Source organism: Stenella coeruleoalba (genome assembly GCF_951394435.1).
Source record: "Stenella coeruleoalba genome assembly, chromosome: 16".
In the NCBI taxonomy this organism is placed as follows: domain Eukaryota; kingdom Metazoa; phylum Chordata; class Mammalia; order Artiodactyla; family Delphinidae; genus Stenella; species Stenella coeruleoalba.
Genome location: NC_137162.1, coordinates 6,789,818 through 6,816,548, shown reverse-complemented (window position 1 = coordinate 6,816,548; position 26,731 = coordinate 6,789,818). Strand labels below are relative to the sequence as shown.

Genomic DNA, 26,731 nt, shown 5'->3' with positions numbered 1-26,731 from the left:
CATTCATCCCCCAGCTGCTCACAGCAGCAGCCTTCACTGGCAATTGTCTTTGGCCACAGAGAACAGACTTACTCAAGGTCACATGCCTCAAGCGAGCCTGCTGCCAGTGACAGGCTGAGGCTGGGAGACCAAGTTCAGCCTATTTCCCTTGATTTGGGCAGATTCTGGCTTCAGAGGTCCTGTAGGATCGTCTGGGGCCTGTGCTACACCTGCATGGTGGGCCCACTTCTGCCCCATCCCTACTTTCTGAGATCAGCTCCCAACGACACTCTCCAGGACACGTCTTCATGCAACTCTCCCTCTCAGAGTCTGTTTCCAGGAGTTTGACCTGGGACACTCCTTCATGGCACCTGATGTTTATGTTTGCTAACTGGGTGCTCTGGGGCTGAACTCACACTGATGCTTATTTTTCTGAAAACTTGATGGCTAAAAATGAGGAAAACTGCAATTTTAAAGTGGCCCCCAGTTTCCTCCTTAGATACAAGTGGAGGCTGACCTTGTCCCTGGGAAGAGATTGTGTGTCTGTTTGGGAGCGGGAAGGACGTGTCCGTGTCCTTGTGGTCTTGCAACGTGGAGCCCCAAGCCTGCTCAAGGCTGGAGAGGCTGAGGCCACAACACAATTAAACACCGTGTGCTGATGTTCCAGAATGTCTCTGCCAGGCTCGGAGCTGCATCTTGTCAGTGAAACCAGTCAGGGGTCTGGGTTTCTTTCCTCCTCTGGGTTGAGAGGAAGCACACAGCCTTGAATCAATTCTTATTAAAGGAAGATGATCAAAATCATCCCCTCACTCCTGGGAGGAGCCAGCTGGCCCTGCTAAGTGTGGCCGTCTGCGATGGACACCTAAGGAGAGAGAGAGCCAAAAGGGGGCCCCTGCCAAGGGCATGACCAGTGGACTCCAGGAGACATTAGTTCTGGGATCTATTTAAAAGTTTTCTTCCTTCACACTGTGGCCCTGATGTTACCCCCAAGCCTCCATGGCCATGTAGACATAAGGGAGGAGCCTGTGTCCACAGCTGGGTGCAGAAGGAGTGCTCCAGCAGGCTGGACAACAAGAGTGACATAGGGAGTGCCTGCACCCAGCCGAGGTGGTGAACTGTAATTCAGTCAGATTCGTGGGAGCAGAGGCTGGATGAAAACAGGACTTGTTGGCTGAGTGTTGCTGGAGAACTCGGTCTGTGGACTCTGGCTGGTGACCTGTATCCGTACTCAAGGTCGTAAGCTCCTTGAGAGCAGGCGGCATGCCTCATTACTTCCTTGGGTCACCTTCATTGCCTCGTAGGGTGTTTGTACACGGTAGGACCTTAAAAGACATTCATATTTGGATTCTAAGGCAGTTATCCACTGCAGAGAGCACAGTGATGCCACCTGCCCAGGGTCTCCGAGTGAGTGAGTGGCAGAGCCTGGGTTAGAACCTGGATCTCCAGATGCCTGGGTCTGTGCTCTTTCCATAATAAAGGCCATCCTTTATTGCTTGGGAACTATGAGTGGCCTGAGTAGAACTAGGTTCAGCTTCAGCCTTCTGGGAGAAACAGTTAATGGGTTCTCTCGAACCAAGCGTGCACCGCTAAGCACCCAAGGGCCAGCAGTCCCAGCCCATGGCCTGTGGTGGGCAGAATTCTAAGATGACCCTCATTCACACGTAATCCCTGCCTGTGTATATGACAAGCTATCACTATTGTGATCATGGTGTGTGATGTGGCAGAGGGATTTTGCAGCTCTAATTAAGGTTACTAATCAGTTGGCCTTATGATAGGCGGAGTATCCAGGTGGGCCTAACATAATCTAAGACTTTTCTCTGGCTGGTGACAGAGAAATCAGAAAGGTTCAAAGCACAAAAAGGCTTCAATGCATTGTTGTTGACTGAAGGTGGAGAAGGCCACATGCAAGGACTGGAGAGTTGCTTGGAGGAGCCAAAAGCAACACTGGCCAACAGTCAGCAAGGGCATGGGGACCTCAGTCCTACAACCACAAGAAACTGAATTCTGCCAACAACCTGAATGAGCAGATTCTTCCTTAGATAAGAGCCCAGCCAGCTGACACCTTGGTTTCAGTCTTGTGAGACCCTAAGCCGAGACCAGCTGAGCCCAGTGGACTTCTACTTATGGAACTGTGAGATAACGGGTGTTTTTCTAAGTCACTAGATTTGTGAAGGCTTGTTATAGAGCAAAAGAAGACTGATGCAGTCTTCTTTGAAAGCTCTTTGCGGTAGGTTTTGGAGCATGATAAACTATGGATGAATTCCTGTTATTCTTACCAGCTGTACAACCTCTGAGCCTCAGGTTCCTCACCTAAAAGTGACGGATATAACTCCTACCTTTCAAGATGGCCCCATTTACTAGAGTCTGACGTAGGTGGCTGCTCTTGGGAGAGTCCTTAACCATTCCACACCTCAGCTGTCTCCTAGTAAAATAGGGCCCCATTAATACTCACCTTACCATTGTTCTAAAGATCATATCACATGAGACAATGGAGGGCGCAACACCTATGTTTTTTATTTACACCACCAGCCTCAGCACAAACCACGGACATCACACCCCCAGACACAGGCCATAAAGGACCATTTCTTGCAAGCATATCGTCAAGCACCAACATTTTTGTGTAGTTTAGGCCCCTCTAATTAAGAAATGTATTGAATGTTCACGAAAAAAATTCCTAAATATCATATAATCCTCTTGAGTAGCCAAATATCTCAATGCAGTATTTCATTTGCATCAAAAAAATAAGGCATCATGAAAGTTCAGAGGAGGTCCTAGGCTTTGAGCCTCTCTCAGCAGGGAGCACGACTGGCTTCGTTATTTTATCAGGAAAGAAGCTTCGCCAAAGAAGCCCCATCACCAAAGAGTTTTTGCCATAAGAAGTCATCAAATCAGAAACTACGTTGGCATCCATCTTTTCATTCAGATCCCATCCATCACTGTCCCACAGGGAAGCCTCCTAAGACACAGGTGGGCAATAAATTAGGAGAAGCCGCTGACACGTCAGCGTGAAGAAACCACACGGCTGGCGGAATGAGCTGCTCCGGATGTAACTGTTTGCCACTCGCTGCACCGTATCTGAGTGCCCGTGATTCGTGGGTGCCCCCACCACAGGCCCCATGTTATCTGATAGATTTCTGAAGTTTTCCACCAAGCATTTTACTTTAAATGACAGTTATTTCTATTAATGGGTGGGCCCTGTCAGTTTCCTGACCCTGGTAGGGAAGGGCATCTTTCTGTTCAAACGGCAGTCATCATTGCTGCGAAGTGATACATGCCAAGGAGACAGCCAGTGCAAGGCACCTCGCGCGGGGCTGTCACTCACGTTGACATCTCCATGTCGGCGCATTTTCTTGAAGTTTTCTCCATGTGACCTGAAAGTTAAAGATCAGGGGGCCCCCTTCATCTAAGCCATCCATGTGCCAATCATCCTTACCTAAAAATGAAAGTTACAAATAAGCCGGGGCGACTATTTATCCTCTTCTGCCCGGCCCATCTTTTTCCTGTCAATCTCACTCCTTCATTATGGATACATGGGGCCCCTCCTCCCGTGCTAGATCACAGCCCAGCTGCTCCCGTTCTTCTGCTATTTGTCTTCCCTCACCTTCTGTGATGATTTATAAAATAATCATGTCCTACCGGCCTTAATAGGAGAGGAGGAAATTTTCCTCTCCTTCTCTTCCTTCCTCTCTTCTCTCTTCCCTCCCTCCCATGTTTGCTCCCTCTCTCCTCCTTTCTTCTTCTTTCCTTCCCTTCTCCCGTGTCCTCTTCTTTCTCTTTCCTCTCCATTCCTTCTTATTTCTCTTTCTTTTTCTTGTCCCTCCTTCTTTATTCCCTCCCTGTCCTAATGCCTTCACACACAGGAAGTTAAGGTTTGGCCCTGCTCTTCCCAGCTCCTTTTTCTTTTCTTTTCTTTTTTTTAAAGATTTATTTATTTATGTATTTTTTTGGCTGCGTTGGGTCTTTGTTGCTGTGCACGGGCTTCCTCTAGCTGCGGCGAGCGGGGGCTGCTCTTCGTCGTGGTGCGTGGGTTTCTCATTGCGGTGGCTTCTCTTGTTGTGGAGCCCGGGCTCTAGGTGTGCGGGCTTCAGTAGCTGTGACGTGTGGGCTCAGTAGTTGTGGCACAGGCTTAGTTGCTCTGCGGTATGTGGGACCTTCCCAGGCCAGGGCTGGAACCCCTGTCCCCTGCATTGGCAGGCAGATTCTTAACCACTGTGCCACCAGGGAAGCCCCCCCCAGCTCCTTTCTTTACAAACCTGCCCACTAACACCCTGCATGCGCCTGCCCCGGGGCCTCTTCCGCCTGGCAGTCTGAACCCCTGGCCCACCTGACATCTTCCTCTTGTCCTGCCTGAGCCACCCACTTGTGACTGACTCCCTTCCAGGATGAGGATTTGCCTTTTCCCTTGGACCAGCCTCACCTCTCGACCCCGGGCCTCTGCTTCCCTTCACAGCCGCCACAGAGGGTCTTTCTTAGCTCCCCCGGTAAAAATGGTCTTCTGCTCATTCATTCAACAGACACCAAGCCAACATCTGCCAACATGTGCTCATCACATGGTGACATGTGTCACAAAGGAAGAGTCTGCCATCCATCCCACACGTGTGCCCACTCTGTCAGGGTCACCAAAGGTGCTGCTCCTTGGAAACCACATTCTGCTTTTAAGAACCTCCCATCCCTGAGGACGGAAGGAGGGCCCATCCTCACGGGTGGACGATGGTCTTCCACTGTTCTCGGACTTCTACAGGGTGCTGAGCTGAATGCCAGAGGCTGGAATGGGGAAAATAACTGCTCTGTGGTCCTTCCCTCGGGAGGGAGCTCATCCTGTCGCCACCCCCAAGTGCTCTGTGGGACTCAAGTGTGTTCTCAAGTGCTTTGTGAACACGGCCCATCTTCCCAGCCCTCTTTCCCACTCCAACCGCTGCCTCCCAGCCTTTGCCATTTGCCTTCACTGGGGCAAAGCTTGACCATGAATTTGAGGACACAAGTGTGAGCACAGCTATGACAGTCCCAAGTTCCTTGCTATCACAGAACGAAGAAAAAAAGTGAGAGTCTTTAAAAGCCTAAAAATAGTGAAGAACGGGAAGAAAATCACTAGCACCGTCAGCCCCAGTTTCCCGTGTGTGACATGGGATGGTGACAGCACAAGAGACATTTCCAAAGCACTACGCACATTGTTTGCCCCCTAAAATGTCGACCCCCTTTCCCTGATATGTGCGATTTCAAGGTCCCAATTGAGAACCTTATGCTAATTTTGGGGGGATGGGCTCTGGAGGCGCCACCAGCTGGGAAACACGCACAGATCTCAGCACCTGAACAACGCTGGGAGGGAGAAGACGGTGTGCCCATACGTGGTACCCTTTTTCTAATCATCCTCCCTTGTGGGTGATCACTTGGAAGGAGGTAAACTGAGGGACGTGGACCTGGCAGACTGTGGGAAATGAGGTGTGTGCTTTTGCACACTAGCCTTGATGTCTTCTACACAGATACTGGCAACGTGAGATTCGCGACAATTTTATGAACTTTCCATGACACGAGTCTCCTTGCAATTCAGAAATTCATGTATGTGCAAAACTGCAAGGAGGCCAACGTTGCTGACCTCATTGACCAGGTGTCACTGGGAAATCGAATGCCTTACCTGGATGACCGGCTTGAGGACACCAGGAGTTAAAACAACAAAACAGCACTACTCTTAACTTTTAAACTAAAATAGCAACCCGAAGTCAGACAGTTAAACAGGGAAACCTTGCGCAAATGTCATACACAGAGGAGGAGATCAAAGCAAACGGCGATCTCTGATAAAGATCAAGAGGGACAGCTCAGGTCTTTATGGCATCTGCTGACAAATGGCTGAAGCGGAAAGAAACACCCGGTAACTTGACTTCTCAGTAGCTGCAGAGATCAAAGGCTGACCTCAGGAGCGAAATACCACCCAAAATTGCATACCCTTTGTTTTTATTATTATTCTGGGGAGGCAATTTGTATTTCAGACCCATAACTCAAGGGCTGGAAATTCATGAGCCAGTGTCAAGAGAGCTCAGTCAGCTGGCTGAACGGCGAGGAATATTGCACTTAGAAATGCTTTTCATGCCTCTCATCCTACCCCCTCCCCAGTAAAGAAGCCGATACAAGACCACTGTAAACTATATGGGATCCCAATTAAACCCTCCCTGTCCGAGAATGCTGCTTTTTCTAAGTTCGACACTATGTGCCTGTATGTGTATATGTCAAATACCCCATCATTATTACTTTCTGGAATATCATCCTCTCATAATATATCCGTATCCCCTGGACTTGTCTCCCTGTAACTTTCTCTTCAGCATCATCTTTATCATCTTCTAAGTGTGGTCTTCTTTGAATCGCCTATGGTTGCATCTGTGTCCGCAGCACTGAAAATGATCCATCTCTCTGTGATCTGTCCAAAGGTATAGACATTTGGACAGCAGGTAAGTAAAACATCCAGATGTGCACTCGCTTCCATTTGCATCTGGAAATTTGGCATAATGTAGAGATACTTTGGATGAGAGCTAGCCTATCCTTTCAATCTTCCACGTTTGGTTAACATTACAGCGTTATTTATTGTTCTTTTTATATAATTTACCAGCTCACCAAGGTAGCCATCAACAGGCATAATAATGTGGTTAATATCTTACACAAATAATTATCCTTCAAATGTAAGTTACTAAATGGATTACAAATGAATCCAAGAATATTTTGGCAAATATCCCCGGGAAGCTGCACTGGGACTAAAGCCATGGTAACAAAGCAACGTATTCAGGCTGGGGATCAATGGTGTGTTTGGAAAGCTTAATAAAACATCAAGACTGTTGATATTGCTGATTCCAGGAAGGTAGGCAGAAACTTCTAATCAGGTAAATAAAATAGATCAGAAATACATGTCCTATAATCAGTTTATTTGCGTCTCTCCAACAGAGAATTACAGAGTTAGGGTAATGCGCAGATTACTGTTGGGTATTAGAGGAACCTGAGAAGTAAAAATGGGCTGCCTACTGTTGCTGACTAGGTTCCCAGCAGGTGTGGTCCAAGGTCTTATGGGCAGCACCGAACTCTCTCCGTGGCCGAAGGTGACCCACGTGCAAACCAGTGTTGCAGCCCAGGCTCACACATTCTCAACCCCTTTGGACGTTTCAGAAATCCAGATCCTCAGTGGATCCTCAGTAGTCCAGATTTCTCAGTTACTTTTTTTACAGAAAATTCAAGCACTCTTAAAATTGAGACAGCAGCCTCATGAACCTCCGTGAGCCTCCTCCCATCACTAAGCTTCAACAATTAGCAATCTTGTACAATCTTACAGCTGATTTCCTTTTTTTAAAGAAGATGTTGGGGGTAGGAGTTTATTAATTAATTTATTTATTTTTGCTGTGTTGGGTTTTCGTTTCTGTGCGAGGGCTTTCTCTAGTTGTGGCAAGCGGGGGCCACTCTTCATTGCAGTGCGCGGGCCTCTCACTATCGCGGCCTCTCCTGTTGGCAGAGCACAGGTTCCAGACGCGCAGGCTCAGTAGTTGTGGCTCACAGGCCTAGTTGCTCTGTGGCATGTGGGATCCTCCCAGACCAGGGCTCGAACCCGTGTCCCCTGCATTAGCAGGCAGATTCTCAACCACGGAGCCACCAGGGAAGCCCCTGATTTCCTTTTTTTATTTGGTAAAAAATTCATAACATAAAATTTACCTTCTTAACCATTTTTAAGTGTACAGCTCAGTAGTCTTCATTATATTCACATTGTCGTAAAAGAGACCTCCAGAGCTTTTTCATCTTGTGAATCTCTATATTCATTAAACAACATCCCTCTTCTCCTGTCCCAGTCCCTGGAAACCATCATTCTGCTTTCTGTTTCTACGAATTCTGCTACTTTAGGAACCTCATGTAAATGGAATCATACGGTATTTGTCTTTTTGTGACTAGCTTATTTCACTTAGCAGATTGTCCTCAAGGTTTATCTCACATTGTAGCGTGTGACAGGTTTTCCCTCCTCTTTAAGGCTGAATAATATTCCATTGTATGAGTATACCACATTTTGTTTATCCATCTGTAGGTGGACACTTGGGTTGCTTCCACCTTTTGGCTATTGTGAATAGTGCTGCTATGAACATGGTACTCAAATATCTCTTCAAGACCCTGCTTTCAATTATTTTGGGTATATACCCAGAAGTGGGATTGCTAGATCATTTAGTAGTTCATTTTTTTTTTTTTTTTTTTGAGGAGTCGCCATACTGTTTTCCATAGGGGTTGCACCATTTTACAATCACACCAACAGGGCACAAGAGTTCCAATATCTTTACATCCTTGCCAATACTTGTTATTTTCTGGCTTTTTGATAGTAGCCATTGTGATGGATGAGAGGTGATACCTCACTGTGGTTTTGATTTGCATTTTCCTGATGATTAGTGATGTTGAGCATCTTTTTATATGCTTGTTAATCATTTGTATATTGTCTTTGAAGAAATGTCTAGTCAAGCCCTTTGCCCATTTTTTAATTGGGTTACTTGAATTTTTTATTGTTGAGTTGTGATTTCTTCTTTTTTTAAAATTTATCTTATTTTATTTTTGGCTGTGTTGGGTCCTCTGCACGCGGGCTTTCTCTAGTTGTGGTGAGCTGGGGCTACTCTTCGTTGTGGTGTGCGGGCTTCTCATTCCAGTGGCTTCTCTTGTTGCGGAGCACGGGCTCTAGGCGTATGGGCTTCAGTAGTTGTGGTATTCAAGCTCAGCAGTTGTGGCTCACAGGCTCTAGAGCGCGGGCTTGGCAATTATGGCGCACGGGTTTAGCTGCTCCGCGACATGTGGGATCTTCCCAGACCAGGGCTCGAACCCGTGTCCCCTGTGTTGGCCGGAGGATTCTTAACCACTGTGCCACCAGGGAAACCCGTGATTTCTTCTTAAGTAGAGACGTAAAATGGTTTGTTTTGTTTTTAACCATAAAATATTGTAAGAGAAAGAAAATGACTAGATTCCTGTCATGGAGATCCAGATAATTATACAGAGGTGGTTTCCAATATAAGCCAGAGAGAATTAGTAGGTGAATTTGAACTATCCATATGGCTAATGTGAATCATCATTCAGTCCTCAAACATTTACTGGCACCCTGCCGAGCCAGCCCTCCTAAAGGCGCTGGGATATTAGTGTGTTCAAAGAGCTTACAACAACTGAGAAGAAAGGCAGGGTTTTTTCTCTGATTTTTTTAACAGCTTTACTGAGATACACCTCCCATAACCATATAATTTACCCATTTAAAATATATAATTAAATGGGTTCTTGTATATTAAATTTTGAGGTTATGATAAAACATATATATAACATAAAAGTTGCCATTTAAACCAGTTTTGAGTGCACGTCAGGGCACAAGATTTGGGGGTATACACTCCATAGGCTGGCCAGCAACCTTCTATGTGATTGGGGGTTCTTCCTGCTACCTCAGGCTCGATGGTCAAGTTTTCTTCTTGGGTTGCTTGGGAGAGAAGGCAAATGCATTAGCCCTTATTTCTGCCTTAACTGTTCCCTTCAGCCAAGGAACAAATACTAGACAGAAGCTGGTGGGGTATCTAAAGGCGCCCCTCCCTCGTTTAGTCACTAATCACCAATTACTTGGTTTGGAGGTTTTTAAATTAAATAATTATTTGTTTTTTGCGGGGTTTTTTGCTAAATTATTCATTCATATGGTTCAAATGTTAAAAAATCCCCAAAGGATGCCAATTCCTCATCTCTCCCAACAGGGGACAAGCATTCTTAGATTTGTTTTTTGTTTCTTTTTCCTTCCAGAGATTTTTAAAGCATTTACAATCCAATGCAGATATATATTCTTCTCCACCTACTTATATCATAAATGGCAGCATATTACGTACCTTGTTCTGCACCTTGTATCTTTCACTTAACAATAAATTTGGAGTGCTTTCATGATGAGTTTTTATTTTTTAACATCTTTATTAGAGTATAATTGCTTTACAATGGTGTGTCAGTTTCTGCTTTATAACAAAGTGAATCAGTTATACATATACATATGTCCCCATATCTCTTCCCTCTTGCGTCTCCCTCCCCCCCACCCTCCCTATCCCACCCCTGTAGGTGGTCACAAAGCACCGAGCTGATCTCCCTGTGCTATGCGGCTGCTTCCCGCTAGCTATCTATTTTACGTTTGGTAGTGTATATATGTCCACGCCACTCTCTCACTTTGTCCCAACTTACCCTTCCCCCTCCCCGTACATGATGAGTTTTTGATCATCATAAATAGTAAGAAATCAAGACGTCTGATGGGAGCAATTTTTTTCAAAGTATTTCGTTATTACTGGATGACTAATGTGTGAGTCATTTATAATCAGTGTCTACCAGAGCACACCAAAGTTCATAGCCTAAATTACCTGGATCATTTAGGTGGAAAGAGACTGCATTTCTACCTGAATTAACCAGGCAATTGTGGTTGATTAGAGTGGATCTAAAAATACACGGCCCTTTTTCCCTTTCCCATCAGGGACATACTGCTTCGTATTTTGATCCCAACTTATTTTCAAAATCAGCATCGCTGTGGCTTGAATTGCTTCACAGACGCTACAGGAGTGAGGCAATGGGTCAGAAAGATGAGAAATGGCTGAATGGGGAGAATTTTGTATTCTAGAACACTAACAGAACTCTCTGAAGAGTAAATGAAGAGCACCCAAAAGGTGAAAAACATTCACTTGGAACGTGAGCTCCTGAATTCCTGATCCTGAATCAGTAGATCAGCTCCTCCAAGCAAAATGGCATCATTAATCAAAAGGGAAAGAAATCCCCTTGCAAGAGTGATGTGCACTGTGGAAACTGAACTCAACTTGAAAATTCACTTCCCCACTGCAGGTGGGCTATTCCTGAGGAGAGCTTCTGAGGATTACCAGCTGGAGAGCTCAGGACACACCAAAAAGGTGAATGGAATTAACTGCATCAAAGGAAACAGTGGGGTACAGAGAGAGGTTACTGAGTATGAAAAGGGACTAAATTTGTTAGATCTCAACTGATGGAACTTTCCTCTTGACCTTATGTGGGGAAATAAAATAAGAAACTTGGAAAGTATCATTTTTGGCTAAAATATTCCATCTATGAGCCTCTGTGATAACACTCCCCATCACCCATTAAGTTATCCTCTCCTTGTTAAATTATCATATGAGCCAGACCACCAGCTATCTCATCCCACCCCCCTTCATTCATTCATCGCATCTCAGCCCCCAATCCTTTTGAGACAGATACATCCAAAATGATCCATCTCCCTTTAGCTCTAATGAAGTGGACAGGCTTCCTACAGGTGTGCATGTCCTAACCCAGCATGGACCCCAATCCCGAGGTTGTTTCCATCTCAGATTAATGGAGCCAGCTGCCTTGTTCGTCGGTCTTACACGCCTCTCCTTCCAGTCTTCCTCTGGCATGCTCAAGAATTCGCAGAATTTTAATAGCTTCCCCCATATGTCCCACAACTGTGCCAATTCAATGTTTTAAAAATAATCTATATTTTATTTCCTTAATTCCATTAACAGATTTATGATTTAACATTTCATCAATAGCACGAACTTGTGGGTTTTTTAACCAGAGAAAGAGCGTTTAATAACTAGAAATTGTTGCAACATATTCTTAAATCTCTAGTGGGAGGAGCTGGTTGGAGGTGCGGTGCCTGCCTGGGGATGAATCCGTTTGTGCACCTGCCCCAGAGCTACAGCACAGCTTGAGTGAGGAGAACCCTGGGGTTTGTGAGCACATTGTTTTGGAGAAAGATAACGTGGCAGGAGGTTGTTATTTAATAACCAGTTGCCTTCTGAGCTGGAGAGTTAATCACTACCATTAAGTAGTGATCGCTCCAGGTGAGATGATGAGAGCTGCTTCACGTTTGAGAAAGTTTGGAAGACGAACAGCTAATGGGCTGATGCCGTGGAAGCTTGACAAGAATGCTGTTTTCAGTTCCAATCGTGTTGGCGCTCCAGCGCCTTCACAATTGAGTTCTTTTATTTAAATGGAAATTAAAATAAAACAACTTGATACTGGGGACTGCCCCTTTCTGGGTTTTACCTGTCCATCACGTTTGAAAGTTTTTACCATCAGCCTGTATAATTTTTGTAATTAGAAAAAGCAACTGACATTCTTTAACACAGAGGAACACAATTTGTTTTTCCATTCTTGCTTTTTGTCTAGCTCAGTCTTCTGTGGAGAGCAGTAGCAGCTCAGGGTTCAAGGATGTTTACCCAATTGTGGTAAACAACAGCAGATTTTTGCTTTTGCTTTCTGACTCTGTGAGACAGCAAAATCACAAACAACAAGGAAGATGGAGATAAAATGGTCATGATTTCTATCCTATTGGCGTCTGTCTTCAGCTTGTCTTTCAGTTCCCCAAAGCCATTCCATGCAAGCTGCCGGGAATCAGCTCTGATGTTAGAAGCCGGAGAACTTAATGTACAGGGATGGGAGTGGTGTGGTCATGGAAGGGTAATCCGCTGATACCGGCGCAGAGACGCGGCCACTCAACCTTACCTGCGGCTTTAACCACCTCGGGAGCTTTACAAGACACTGATATCCAGGCCCGCCCCCAACGATTCGGATGCGATTGCTCTGGATGCAGGCCAAGTGACTCCACTGTGCAGCTGAAGCCAAGAACCTTTACTCTTCTCCTCCCATCTGCACCTCCTGCTGTGGTGAAAGCCCTCCTATTTAGTGCGGCCCATGGACCGCCAGCATCAGCAACACCTGGGAGCATGACAGAAATGCCGAATCTCAGGCCCCACCCCAGTCCTTCTGAATCAGAATCTGCATTTTTACAAGATCCCCAGATGTGCCACGTACAAGTTAAACTTTAAGAAGCACTGATCTAAGTCTCAAAATCTCTTGCCCGAACTCATCCACAGTGTCCTAGGGGGTCTTCTAGATTTCTCTGTTCTCTCGCATTTTAAGGCAATCTCCACAGCGTTGAAGGGGTTCAGAAAAAGCCACTGTAAAATTATTTTGAGCTGAGACATCTGAGTTCCTGAAATCTCCTATCTGACTAAAAGCAAAGCCTCCCACAAGAACTCAGTGGTCATCAATCCCCTCTCCCAGAGCAACTCTAATCTTCCCTTCTCTGACCCAAACAGACATTGCCACAAGACTATAATATCTCCCATCTATCCTCCTAAGGGCCCATTTATCTTTCCAAAAAGTCATTTGCTTTTCCATAAGTGCCCTTTTTTCCCCTCTTCTAAGGAGTCATTCGTTCTCCCAGAAGTATCCCTCTGCCCCATCCCATTCCCCCAGTAAGATGGTATGTAAGCCACAAACTCTAGCCATCTCCTTGAATCATATTTCTTTGTGAACTCTCCTGTATGTGTCTAATTAAATCTGTTTTCTCTTTTGCTAATCTGGCTTTTGTGAGTTTAATTTGCATGATCCCCATCACTGAACCTAAGAGGGTAGAGGAAAAGATTTTCCTCCCCAACACTATGATCATGTCATGCTGGTGCCTGTAAGGATAAAGTACAAACTCCTTCACCTGGCAACAAGGCCATTCAGAAATAGGCTCCAGCATACCTCTCTAGATTTATTGTGTTCCTGGCTCCCTGGGATACTGCCCTCCAGCCTTGTTCAAACCTAGACATCAAAGTCCTTCCATGAATCTGTACATTTGCACAAACGGTTCACTCTAGTCTTTCTCCCTCTTCTCTCCCTGGGTATCTCTCACTCCCAGAAACATCTCTGATGTTGCCCCATCCATACAGCCTTCCCTATTTTCTCCCAAAAAAGGGTTCTCAATGCCCCAACCTCCAGCACCTAGCAGAGTACCTGGTACACAGGAGGTACTCAAAAAGTAGGTTTTTTTGAGTAAATGATTGGAAGAAAAGATGGATGGATTGATGGATGGAGAGACTAAGTTTCTCCATCCATAAAAGTATTTAAAGTTCAGTACCACCCTTAGCTTCAGGCAAGAGGGGCCTCTGTCCTGGACTCTGAACTTCTGAGGGCTCTGCCTATCACAAACACACACACACACACAATGTTTTAAAGAACACATGGGTGCCTCTGTCACTGGAGATCTGACAGGTGATGCTGGTATCGTGCCACCAGCAACTCTAAACATCCGCTGAGGTGAATAACGTGGCTCAGGCCCTAGGGAAACACTTCTTTACACCTCTTGCTCTACGTCCTTGAAACAAAAAGTACCAGAGCTCAAATGCCATGAAGGTCTGGGGTTGTACCTGTAGATGTCGGAAATAGACACAGCTTCAGAACAGGGGAGGATTTGGGCAGCAGAAATGCTTAGGTAAGATAAACAACTAATTAATTACCTTGTCAAATGCGTTCTCCTAGATAGGACGAACGAGAGAGGTTCCTGCATAATGAAGCATTCTTTGTGATGCTGAGGGTCCATTTTCCTGTTTCTCTTCATATTCCAATTTGTGACCCAGACGTACTGAAAAACATTTTGCAATAGTTAAATAATTCATATTACTCTTAAATTTGCGTATATATGGATCTAGATATAACATGCGTGAAGTGTGGCATCAACTCCTGTGCTTGCAGCTAACCGGACACTGAACACTAGAACGGAAAGTAATCCTGTATTTGTAAACTAGTTAATATGAGTAGCTAAATTTTCAAAGTTAAATAAAAATTCAACTTTAAAAAATACTTTCACTTTTTACAGTCGTTTATGATAGTTTCCATTTTCCCTTTTAATTGTAATAGATATTTTTACTATTTTAAAAGAAAGTAACTTAAAAACATATGAAAAATGTTGATTTTTTGGTCACATTTGCTTTCGTTTCCTTTTTGATATAAATATATTTAGATTATATTTAAGTACAACTACACTCTATTTTTAATCTTTAAATCACTGAGAATAAATATAAGGCAAGATCATGATAGGAATAAAAAATAGAAAGGGGAGCTCAGAAAAATACTGAAAAGAAAAAATAAACAGAATACCTTCAAATAAGTGGTCTAAATTTTTTAGAGCTAAGAACAATAAAAGTGAGAAGTCTGTGTCAGGCATGACCCATCTAAAATCTGCTAGTAAGATATTTTAAATTCTATATTTAATAAAGTTTTAATTACTGATCAAAACAATGAAAATGAACAAGAAAATTATTCAAATAAAATTCACAACTTCAACAGCTTAGATGAAATCCCTGGAACCTCATATTCTTTATTACATGAAGATTTAATTACTGATCAAAGCAATGAGAATGAAAAAGAGGATTGTTCATAACGAATTCACAACTCAGAAGCAGCCAGTGCAGTTCTGGCCTATCCATTGGAAGATGTAGAAAAATCCATTCATGACATTAGCAAATTGGATGAGACAGATGAACTCTCTGGAGTGTCACTCATTTATTGTAGGACAGTCCTAACACTGGTGTCAAACCCTCTTTGACAGCATGGAAATGTTTCTAGCAAAACACAATCCAATTCAAATCAGCTAATATGATTTTTCATTGGATGAGTATGGCAGAAAACTCAAGAGTTTTAATTTTATAGCAAAATTCTTTCAAATGGAAAAATAACCTCTAAAAGCAGGTTTTCATATTCCAAGGAGAAAGACAAAGTGTATTGTTACATAATGTGTTACATAATTCACAACCAACTTTCAAGATCAACTTTGGCCAAAGAAGTTACTTGTGACCAGAAACATTTGGATATTTTATTGAAATAATAAAAAATGTCACTTGCACACATTGAAAAAAGTACACATGCAAGCACCAGAAATTTAAAAATAGGCTGAATAAATAGCAAACCACCAATCATGGTCAACAGTGACAAGTAAATGCCAGTTTAGAACTCTGATGTGATGTTCTGAAAAAATATTGTTTTGGGTCCAATATTTATCCAAGAGTTATGGTACTTTTTACTGTAGTAACAGAACAATATTTATAGAAGGCAATACAATTTTTCTAGGTTTAACAGAAATAATTCCAATTTTTATGTTAGCATGGGCAAAAATTTTTATTTATGTTAGGATGGGTAAAAGTAATAAAACAAGCAATCACTATCTAGGATGAATAATTTTAAATGAAATTACCAATGTAGCAGGAAACAAAGTGAGAGAATCAATCATATGTAACATAAAAACATAAGTAAACATTACTCAATGCAACTAGCTGTCAGTGCAACCACTGACAAAAGTCATACTGAACAACAAACATTTGCTATATGTGTTGTTGAAGAAAACAAGAACATATTGCATTGTTTTCACACCTAGAAGTACAGTTTTTGATTTAAGTAAAGAACTGGAAAAAGAACTTTCAATTTTAGGCATTGATTTGAAAGATTGTTAAGAGTAAGTCTATGAAAATGGCACATAGTTGGTAAGGAAAAAGGTGTATGAGCCAGAATTTTGTCAACAATTCAGAAACATCCCACATGCAACTCACAGTTTGGATTTGTTACTGACACATGATCTCAAGTTGGTCCCTAGTGATGTGTCCTTCAGAATAATTAAGCAAGTATAGAAAGTATTTTCTGGATCTTCCCAAAACGGGAAGAGCTTGATCAAACATACGTCAAATTTGACCTTACAACCTCTCTCAGGCATACAACGGGAATGCCAACTAATTGCTGTTCAGTTTAAACAAAATATGAGAAAAGTTAAGCAAAACAACAAAAGCTCCACCAAAAAAACGAACGGGTAGAAAATGAAATAATCTTGAATTTGCATTATCCACTGTTGCTTGGTATATATTATTGCTTGCTCTCAATAATATTATCAAAAGCTTCAAAAAGAAAAGAATAGTTTGTGTAGCTACTTCATTTTTTAATTATTAAAAAAATAAAAAGAAAATACATGTGAAATATGTGGCATTCCATTAAAATATAAAGAACTTAACACACGGAAAAAATAATTGGATAACTATGAAGATCTACATAAAAGTAATTCCCAAATTATTTTCTATAGAGAGTATTTTCTGGTTATTATCGAATAAGGAATAGTCTCAGTTGAGTAGAGATGTGAAAAAGTTGAGCCATTTACTGATATTTTCAGTTTTCTTTATAATAGCCCAGCACTGAAAGACTTGAAAGAAGGAATTAAGAAATATTGAATAAATCTAGACACTGCTTTAAGAGATGGCTAGAATTGCTAAACAGATGATAGTAATTTATATGATAAAATTATATTTTCTGCAATCATTTATCATATTTGATGCCATTATAATATGTGAACGTGACATGTACAGTTCATGATAATTTTGGACTCTGTTGCTTGAGGTGTATTGATGACTCTAGTAGTTACCACTTCACAAAGTTTCTCCAATTTGAAATTAATAAAAATCTAAGAACTATGGTTAATTCGAGAAATGTCTAATATGGCATTATTCCATACAATATGTAAGTTATATGAAAATCTCTATAATGACACTAGAATTAATAATTTTGCTGAAATAAAAAATATAAACTTTATGCTGTAAGTAATCTATGAATTATGCATCTCTATTTTATTACTTACCATCCATTACTGACCCATCAGCAAAATGTGTACACATACACAATAATTAAATTTGGTCATCTTTGATATTTTGCTAACTTTCTGTCATGTAAAAACTATAGTCAAACATTTTTAACATATTATATCATATTTATTTTAATGGGTTAATATTTAACATATATCTAAAATTTTAACATATTTAAACATATTTTAAAATTTTTCTTATGACGGTGCAGCTCTCAAGTGAGGAGGTTAATAGCTTGTTAGATTGATGGTATTCTGAATGATCATCATGGACATGTGGTATGAGGGCTTCCACTCGTGCTCTTGTCCCAGGAAGAGAACTTCTCTGATCCAACGACAGAGACATTTATCCCCAGTTCATTCAGTGACATTCCTGGAACTCCAACAATCCTTTCTTTTCTCCTCACCTTGACTGGTTTTAACTCAGTGTCTGTAAGGTGGAAATGGGGGCTGGAGGAGCACCCAGCATTGGCCTGTCCCCAGACCCCTGGGACTCAAGCTGCCCGGAAGGAGTACTCAGCATGAGCCCCCGGACCCTTCAGCTGACCTCCTGTCTGCTGATGGCTCCCACACAGCAGAGCTCCTTCGCCCCAGGTGCCCTATTCCTGCAGAACATGGTTGGGAAGATGGCCCACTTGTGTCGCCCCAGAGCGACTGACTCTCTCTAGCTTCAGTTCATTAATCCCAGGGCCCAGTGTGTATCCCTGGAACTAAAACTGTGTGCTTGGAGCACCATCGCTGACAGGTCCCCCTGAATATGGTAGCTGCCATGGGGAAGCCGGGGTTCCCCCAAAACCCCCCCAAGGTGGGGTCTGCAGCCAGCTTGCTGCTCTGCCTTTGCATCCTGACAAAGCCCAGGCTCCCCACACTTAGAGGTGGGCTCTCTCCTTCTGTATGAGTTTCCTGCTGCTGCTGCAACAAATGACCACACACTTAATGGCTTAAAACCATACAATTTGGAAGTCAGGAGTCTAAAATGGGTCTCACTGGGCTAAAGTCGAGGTGTTGGCAGAGCTGCTTCCTTCTGGAGGCTTGAGGGTGAGTCCACTTTCTTGCCTTTTCAGGCTTCTGGAAGCTGTCTGCCTTTCTTGTTCTGTAGCCCCTTCCATCTTCAAAGCCAGCAACAGCATACTGAGTCTTTCTTACACTGCATCACTCCGACCCTCTTTCCGGTCTTCCTCTTTGATTCACTGTGACCAGAGGACGTACTGTGTGTGAGCTGGCTTGATTCCTATGCCCATGCCCGAACTGGGCTCAGGGAACCGGGTGGCATTACTAGGCTCAATGTGAGTCATGTACGTGTCCGTCCTTCCAGCCAGACAGGTAGGATGCAGTAATGGGCGGCCCTCAGCAGGAGCACAGGGTTGAAGCAAGGGAAGAATTTTCTGAAAGGTCTCAAATGCTCTTTCTGAATGAACAAAACAATACATATCTACTACAAATATTCATTATTTAAATCATGGGAAAATATTAAAAATTCAGAGTAAAAATAATCCTCTCATTCCAAAACAACTGTGGTTAACACTATGGAATGTTTCCTGCAAGTCTTTTTTTTTTTTTTTTCCCTAGGCACACGTGCATGTTGAGTAGAGTCTTACCAGACTGTATTGGCAATTTCGCATCCTGCTCTTTTTACTTGAAATTATAACAGAAGGATTTTCTCATGTTTCCTTTGACTCTGTGCCCTGCACAATCACCTCCTTTCCCACTCAGCCCTTTGGCAGCAGAATTTGTAGACTGCACAAATAACGGGAAGGAGTAGGGGCTTTTTTTGATCTGGGGGAATTTGAGCATAGACAGGAGAATGAGGGAATAAAAGGACAAAGCCTCTCTGACCTCACAGAGCTGCTAAGATGAACAAATGACATATTATGTGTGAGAGTGCCTTGGAAATGGCTTATATATCAGAGGTATAGTCATTAATCACCAAATGCTTTTTTCCCAATTTTAAAAATAATTGTGCCCACCGGAGAGTCCTAAATGCCAACGGGAAGCTGTGCTCCCCCAGCACAGAGTCCTGCAGGCAAAGGAGTGATTTCCCAGAGACTCCATGGATGGCTGTGCGTGGTGGAGGGAGGGGGAAGCGGGGAGGTGGCAATAGGGTTTTCCAAAAGCACTTTCAGCCTCAGGTGAGGAGAGGATGCAACTCTGAGAGCTGCTGATAGTACATGCATCCAAACCCACAGGCTTTGAAGCTGTTTAACTGAAACTCACATCAAAACCTAATTCTGGCGTAACTCAACTTGACTACTATGAATGATGAAAATAAATCCCTGGGTCACTCAAGGATAGTGGTTGAGTAAAACTTGTTTGCTGGCACAGAGACAACATTTCAACTGGAATTAAACTGTCTTCATTTAACAGCACTAAATTTTCTGTCATTCTCCGACTTGGATTTTCTTTTTTCTCAAGATAACATGGACAGGACCCAGCTATTGTCAGTGCCTCAGAGAAGATAGTTCATAATGCAGCCAAATGTGGCTACAGGCTTACCCGGTACCCAGCGGTCTGTGCTTTCTTCGAAGAGCCAAGGGAAGCCATCCTCCTCCCATTCCGCACCCTGTCTATCCCACCCATTAACAAGTGCTGCCACTTCTATCTCTGGATTCTCCTCTGCTACCACCCACAGCAGACCAGACCAGTAGCTGGGCCACGCTCATCCCAGCTGCACTCCTGCAGGTTAGCCTCACAAGAGCAAGAATGACCTTTCACAACCAAGACCACATGTGCCATTCCCCTGCTCACAGCCCTGAATAGCTTCCTGTGGCACTGAGATCAAAATCCCCACTCCACCATGGCCCTGATCCTGTGATGGAATGCCTTTCTGACCACCCCCATCGCCCTTTCCCCACATACCACACCCCAGACACTGGTGCTTCCTCTTCAGTTCCTGAGCAGCCGACGCTGCTTCCCACCTCAGGGCCCTGGCACTTGCTTGTGCCTTGCCTGAGCTGCTTCTCCCCAACTCATCACACCAAAGACTCAGATTTGACTCAAAGTCCGGATCATCCTTAGTGAGACTTCCTTGAACACTTCCTGTTTTATTGCATTTCTTGTTTTTTCGTTCATGCATGCTTATCTTCTGTCTCCCCAACTCAAAGTAAGCTCCTTGAAAGCAGGAATGTTATTGATCTGTCAACACAATTTATTAAGAACCTGCTGGATACTTAATAAATATTAGTTGAGGGAAAGAATGAAAGAACGTCCAATTCTGAGAAGACACATTGTTTATTAGACGTGGAAAATGATATTCTGGAGAATCAGTTTCACTCCAGTCAATGTCCCCTTGGTTTTTACCACTAGTTTTCTGCATATTGTACTTGTCTCTGAGCTATGAAAGGATCCCCTTAACATTCACTAGGTCAGTCAAGTGAAAGTCTTATTTCCAGTAAGGGAAGAGAAAGCATGAATCTAACTAAAATGTCAATTGCCCTAAAGGTGTGAAAAATATTTTTAAATTCTCCATTCATTCTTTTGTGGTAGTATCCTTTGTCAAAATCTTTTCTCCAAATTTTGTTCATGCCTGATAAATGGAAGAAGAGCGTCTCCCCAGAACACCATGAAACATACCCAACTAGACGGACTTTATGAGTTTTAAGCACCTTCTTAACTTGCAGTCCTTGGTCAGTTGGAAGTAAAAGTGGAGAGGGGGGAGAAAAGGGTTAATTTAAATTTAGTGTCCAGAAGCCTTCTGAGAGGGAAGGGATCAAGGCCCCAAACTCTCCTTGCCAAAGTTCAAAATGTCTGAAGCCTGCCAGGTGGGCTGTGTGGTCCCGGCCAACATGCAATGGGGAAGGAAAGTGCCCAACAGCTTCTTCTGGCCTCACATTTCCACTTCTGGGAACATACCCCATCCCTCTGGCCAGGCATGGGGAAGTGACCTATCCTGGGCCAATTATAATCCTCCATCACCTGGACTGCCCAGGGATGGTAACACAATCCTACCAGGCCAATCAGAGTCCTTCCCTGGGACTTTGATGGCTGGAGCCAAAAAAGTCCTCTGTGATGGACATCAGCCCAGAGGGGCTCGAGATCAAATTCCCTGAAGAAAGCCCTCTTGCTGTCAGAAGGAGCAAAGCAACCAGAGGCAAACAGACAGACAAGAGACAGAGAGTCCCTAGGGCACCTGGGCCCAGAGCAGGAGCCTGTGCCCACTCCAAAACCTCTGGCCCACCTGGGTTCTCCAGCAGCAGCAGCATCCTGGGGCCAGCTTCCCACCTCAAGTCCTGGCCACTCTCTTCTTCTCTGCCTGGGCTTTCCCCAACAGACAACCCCAAGGTACAGGGAAGCTTAGGTTCCCAGGGGCAGCCCTCAATCAGAGGGGAAGACAGTTTGTGGATAACTGCCCCAGCCTCCCCAGCCTGCACTGGAAGAGTTTGGCTTCTCCAGGGTCCCTGCCAGAGAGCCCAGTTGTCCGAGGCAGTAACTCAACACTCACGTGCGTCCTCATGGCTATTCTTGCTTCCCTGTTTTACTTTCCCCTACATCCTCACTTGGGCTTTCTGGAAACACCTTCTAAATAAATGACCTGCAGCCAAGTCCTTGTCTCAGGCTCATCTTTTGGGGAACTCTAACCAGAAGTGGCCTGGCTATGGTCATCCCCGAAGCCAGTCTGTCTATGCCCTTCTGGGGGCTGTACTGCCTGAACCTAAAAATTCCCTTTTGGACTAAACTTGTGGAATTGAATTTGGCTTCTATCACTCTCAAGGAACCCTGAAAAAAACAAAAACAAAAACAGATGGGCAAGTCACTGCAGAGAACGGGCTTTGAGGGAAGTGGTTGTTTGCTAGAGGAGGGGAGTGGCGAACTTCTGACCCTATCCAGTCTCACACATCCCCTTCTGTGGAAGTTAAGTGGGTCTGAAAAGCAGCAGCCCTGGGAGCATGACCAGCTGGACACAGCCTTGTGTGGGGAGGGGACTGTCCGTCCTCCCACCAGGAGGAGCCTGTGGCCACAGTGCAGCAGGAAGAGTAGGAGCCTGAGCGCCACTTACGAGGCTTCAGTGGCACGTTCCACAGGGCAAGCAGGGCTCTCCCCAGACTGCGGCTCCAGACGTTGGGGTCAGAGATGGAGTGGCACGCCTCCTGAGGCAGCCAGCTGGAGCTGGCGGGTCTGAGTGCCCTCCAACGGCAGAGGCAACTGAGTCAGGAAGCAAAGGGACACGTGGCCCCTCGGGCCTGACAGCTCATGTGCAGGGAGGTGGGCAGGCAGGGGTGGGGTGGTACCTGCCGGGTCGCTGCTGGGCCTGTAGCTTACATCCTAAGTGCTGTGTCTGCCACAGGAAGCCATGGTTCTCAGCTCTGGGATGTCTAGCAATAAGGCATTTTCATACCCATTATCCAACTCTGTGTTCTCAACCCAGAACCTAGAACACAGACTTGAGGCACATTTCACAGAGGAGGAGGCTAAGGCTCTGGGAGGTGAGGTGGCTGCCAGCACCCCATGGCTAAGGTGCATCCCTAAAAAGAGCAAAGAGAAAGAAGCTTCTCCAGACTCCAGAGCTTGGGCAAGTCTTTCGAGTACAGATGAGTAATTTCACGGTCAGTTCTCCCACTCAACCGAGTGCATACTTACAGACTTGAATTGGTGACCAAATGTACTACATTTTACTGTTTATTTGTGTGAACTTGGCTATTTAATTAGCTGCTTAAAAGTTTAGAGAGTGACTCAGCTGCTAATATACCTCTAGGCACAAATCTACCATTTGTTCATTCAGATAATCCACAAATAAGCCCTAGGAATTTACTTGGATTAAGAGCCCAAAGTCTTCTTGAGATGTCATTTTTCGGTGCTTACTTCACTTCGGGTTGCTAGGAGATAAATTGGTTTTTTAAAAAAGCAATTTGCATAAAGACCAGGAAAGCATTTTAATAATGTCAATATATAGCCAAATGGACTAAAGTGCTAAAGTAACTATTTTTCACTGGATAATTAAGCCTCCAAATTTAAATGTTATAAAAAGAGATATACTTGTATTCCATGGAGGTCTACCCACTTAGGTAGCTAATTATTTCTCAAGAACAACACTGAGTCATGTTAGACATCTTCTTGCTAATCTAATAACATTAAGTTATGGGGAGATGGCTCCTATCCTATCACATAATCAGGAATGGAAAGCGGGTAGGGTTTTAACTGCAGATTTGTGAGAAATTCATTTTTCTAATCACTAGCACAAATCTGACAATCTGTCTGGCAGCCAGGAACTAAATTAAAGAAGTTTTCTTTCCCTGATACATATGCTGTAAATCTCACTAATTCAAACTGATGGAGAGGAACAGCCAATCTATTTTGGTGAAAAATATTCACCGTAGGACTTGCTTAATACTTTAAAAAAATTTTTTCTTTCAAGTCCGAACACAATCTTGAGTCTGGTACAAAATAATCAATACAAAAGTGTTAACCATTATTATTGTCTCAATATAGGTACACAGACTAGAAGAAACTTTTAGAAGAAGAATCCCTTAAAATGGTATGGTAGATTGCTTGCAAATGTTTACCAAGAGAACCCGATCATTCTTTCCATCCCTGGACACTAGCCTCTTCACACCATGACTTTACCACTTCTCTCAGCCAGAGTAGGAGTCTGTTTCCCCACCCCTGAATCTGGGCAGGCCTTGTGACCTGCTTTGCCCAATAGATTGGGGTGGAAGGGACACTGGGTGACCTCAGAGCCTAGGCCTTAAGAGGCCTTGCAGCTTCTAGCTCTACCCTCTTGGAATGCTGCTGCTGCCCTTTAATCAAGCCCCAGCCGGCACCTTGGAGATGAAAGAGCACTTGGAGAGAGAGGCCTGGCAAAATGGTCGATACCCACCACCAGACATGTCAGGCTACCTTGGACCAGACAGCCCCAGGAAAGCGCTAGACCACTGGAGCCACATGAATGACTCAGGCAGACCAACAGAACCACCCAGCTGAGCCCAGCCTAAGCTGCACACCTACAGAATCACGAACAGATAAAATGTGCTGTTTGAGCCCACTAAGTTTTGGGGTAGTTTGTAATACAGCAATAGACAATTGGTACAAATTGTTTTTTTTTTTATATATATTTTTTAGCCGCATCATGCAGCACGTGGGATCTTAAGTTTCCCGACCAGGGATCGAACTCGTGCCCCCTGCAGTGGAAGTGTGGTGTCTTAACCACTGGACTGCCAGCGAAGTCCCAAATGGTTTTTTTTTTTAAATAAATGTAAAAAATTCCGAAATAAAAAAAGCACAAAAAAGAAAAATACCCTCCCCACAATCTTAGCTCCAATGTTAATTACCATTAATATGTCAGTATTTTTCTTCCAAATTTTTTTTGTGTTTATTTTTTACATGAATGGAAACATATTAATGTTGCTTTATAAATGTGGTTTGTGGATAAAATGTAAATGTTTTTCTGGGTCATAAAAGTCTTTGTTCAGAGTTCTTTTATGTGATGGTCAGTTGCGTACAGTCCCAAGAGAAGCTGCAGGAGAGACCCAGGAAAACAAAGTTATTACACTCACAGGTCTTAGACGTGGGAGGCACCCCACACCACACGGGGCCACATGGGGAAGCACCAGGGTGGTCAGGAGGTAGAGGGGCAGGAGCCAAGGGAGAGCAGAGGCCACAGGAAGAGGAAGGCATGGCAGGTAAGCAGCTTAGGTAGGGTTGGCAAATCTGAAAAATTTTGGCAGGCTTTGGGCTATGCGGGTGGTCTCCAGTTGTCTGGTACCTGGCCCTGGGAGGACTAGGGCTGAAGAATACTGCTTCCTGGGGTCTGCAGGCTAAGTTTGTATGTCAAACGTATACTCCAAGCTGAGCCCTTTGCTATCTCTAACTGGCTAGTCTCAGGAGGGGCAGCCTCCCCCCAGCCAGAAACGTTCTTAAGATGTCAAAACATCACAATATATAGAAGATAAGAAATATTCATAAACAGTACAGTCTTAACATCACTTCACATAATGGCTTATTGTAATGTCTTCACATGGGTCCTCTAGAAAACACAGCCTTAGGCAAGGATTAAAATGATAATGGTTTATTTGTGAGGTGCAGGCCCAGGGCCCAGACAATGAAAAGAAAAAAAGAAAAGAAAAGAAAAGAACACAAGGTAATGCCCTATAATGAGTCACCATATGCTGGCCACGATCTCAGGACAAGCTGCAGACCGATGCAATAGGTCCCTCAACAAGACACATTCCCTGGGCATTCAAGCTTCCCAGAAGGGCTGCAAGGAGAAAGCTCACCATGGGGCAGCTCCTGAAGGGGAGAAAGAGGATGGGATGTATCTGCCCTATTCCCTCCTGTTTCTCATCTCCAATAAGTCTAAGGTCACCCCCATAGGGAGCCAGTTCTCCCACACTACCTAGTGGTGTTTGCTCAGGAAGTTCTAGTTTCTAGTTCTTCATTAGTAGTGAAATGATATTGATTGATAGTTTCAGGAAGACACTCTTTACCATTTTAAAGGAGTGTCCTATTTCCCAGTCACTGAGAAACTATTAGTAATGTTTTTTAAATGTAATCAATGTTGGACATTAAATTTTATTAACTATCTTTTCAGAATATATTCAAATAATCTTTTTTTTGTCTTATGACAAATTATATTAATAGATTTCCTAAACCTGAACTATCTTTGCATTCCTGGAATGGTGCTTTTAATAGGCTTTTAATATAGTATAAGACCCAATTGCCTAATATTTTATTTAGGATTTCTGCATCTCATATATACCCATATAAGAAGTTACTGTATGGTTTTCCTTTTGGTAGTATCTGTAAAGTCTGGGTATCAAAATCTATTAGATTGTTCTTGAGCAATCTTCAACTTTGAGCCTATTTTGCTTTTTCAAATCTGCATAATTTAGTCTTAGGTCTCTTTTTTCACAATCCCCATCACCTGTCTGCAGAGTGTCAGCAGACATTATTAGCCTTGTAATGACTTCAGGCAAGTTCCTAATCTCTCTCAGCCTCATTCTCCTCTTTTATTTAAAAAAAAGGGAATGGGGTTAATAATAAATACTATCTCATGGTGACAGGACTTTGTGAGGATTAAATGAAATAATGTTTATGAAAGTCTTTATTTAGCACCATGTCACAGAGTAAGTGCTCAAAATGTAGCATATATTATTATCATTAGGCTAAAGGTTTTTCTTGATAACCACTCCCATCTGATGGAAGTTCATGTCAGTAATGTGCTAAGTGTCTGCTGAATGCTCAAATAAGATGTTCGTGAAAATACACTGGAAACAAAAGCACTATACTGATGTTAGCTACCATCAATGATAATGTCTGGTGAAGATTCACATTATGCTGATCTTCTGAACAACGTGGTTTATACGAACACACCGTGACACCACATAG

General features: G+C 43.6%; 1 long non-coding RNA gene across 1 annotated transcript in view; it reads right to left on the bottom strand.

Annotated features, from left to right (window-relative positions):
* The window catches only part of LOC307175664, a 60,575-nt gene that overhangs the window by 13,291 nt on the left and 20,553 nt on the right, over positions 1 to 26,731 (bottom strand). Inside the window, exon 2 of the long non-coding RNA XR_013824398.1 lies at positions 14,256 to 14,380. This is a non-coding gene — a long non-coding RNA (uncharacterized lncRNA). The remainder of the gene's footprint in view (positions 1 to 14,255; positions 14,381 to 26,731) is intronic.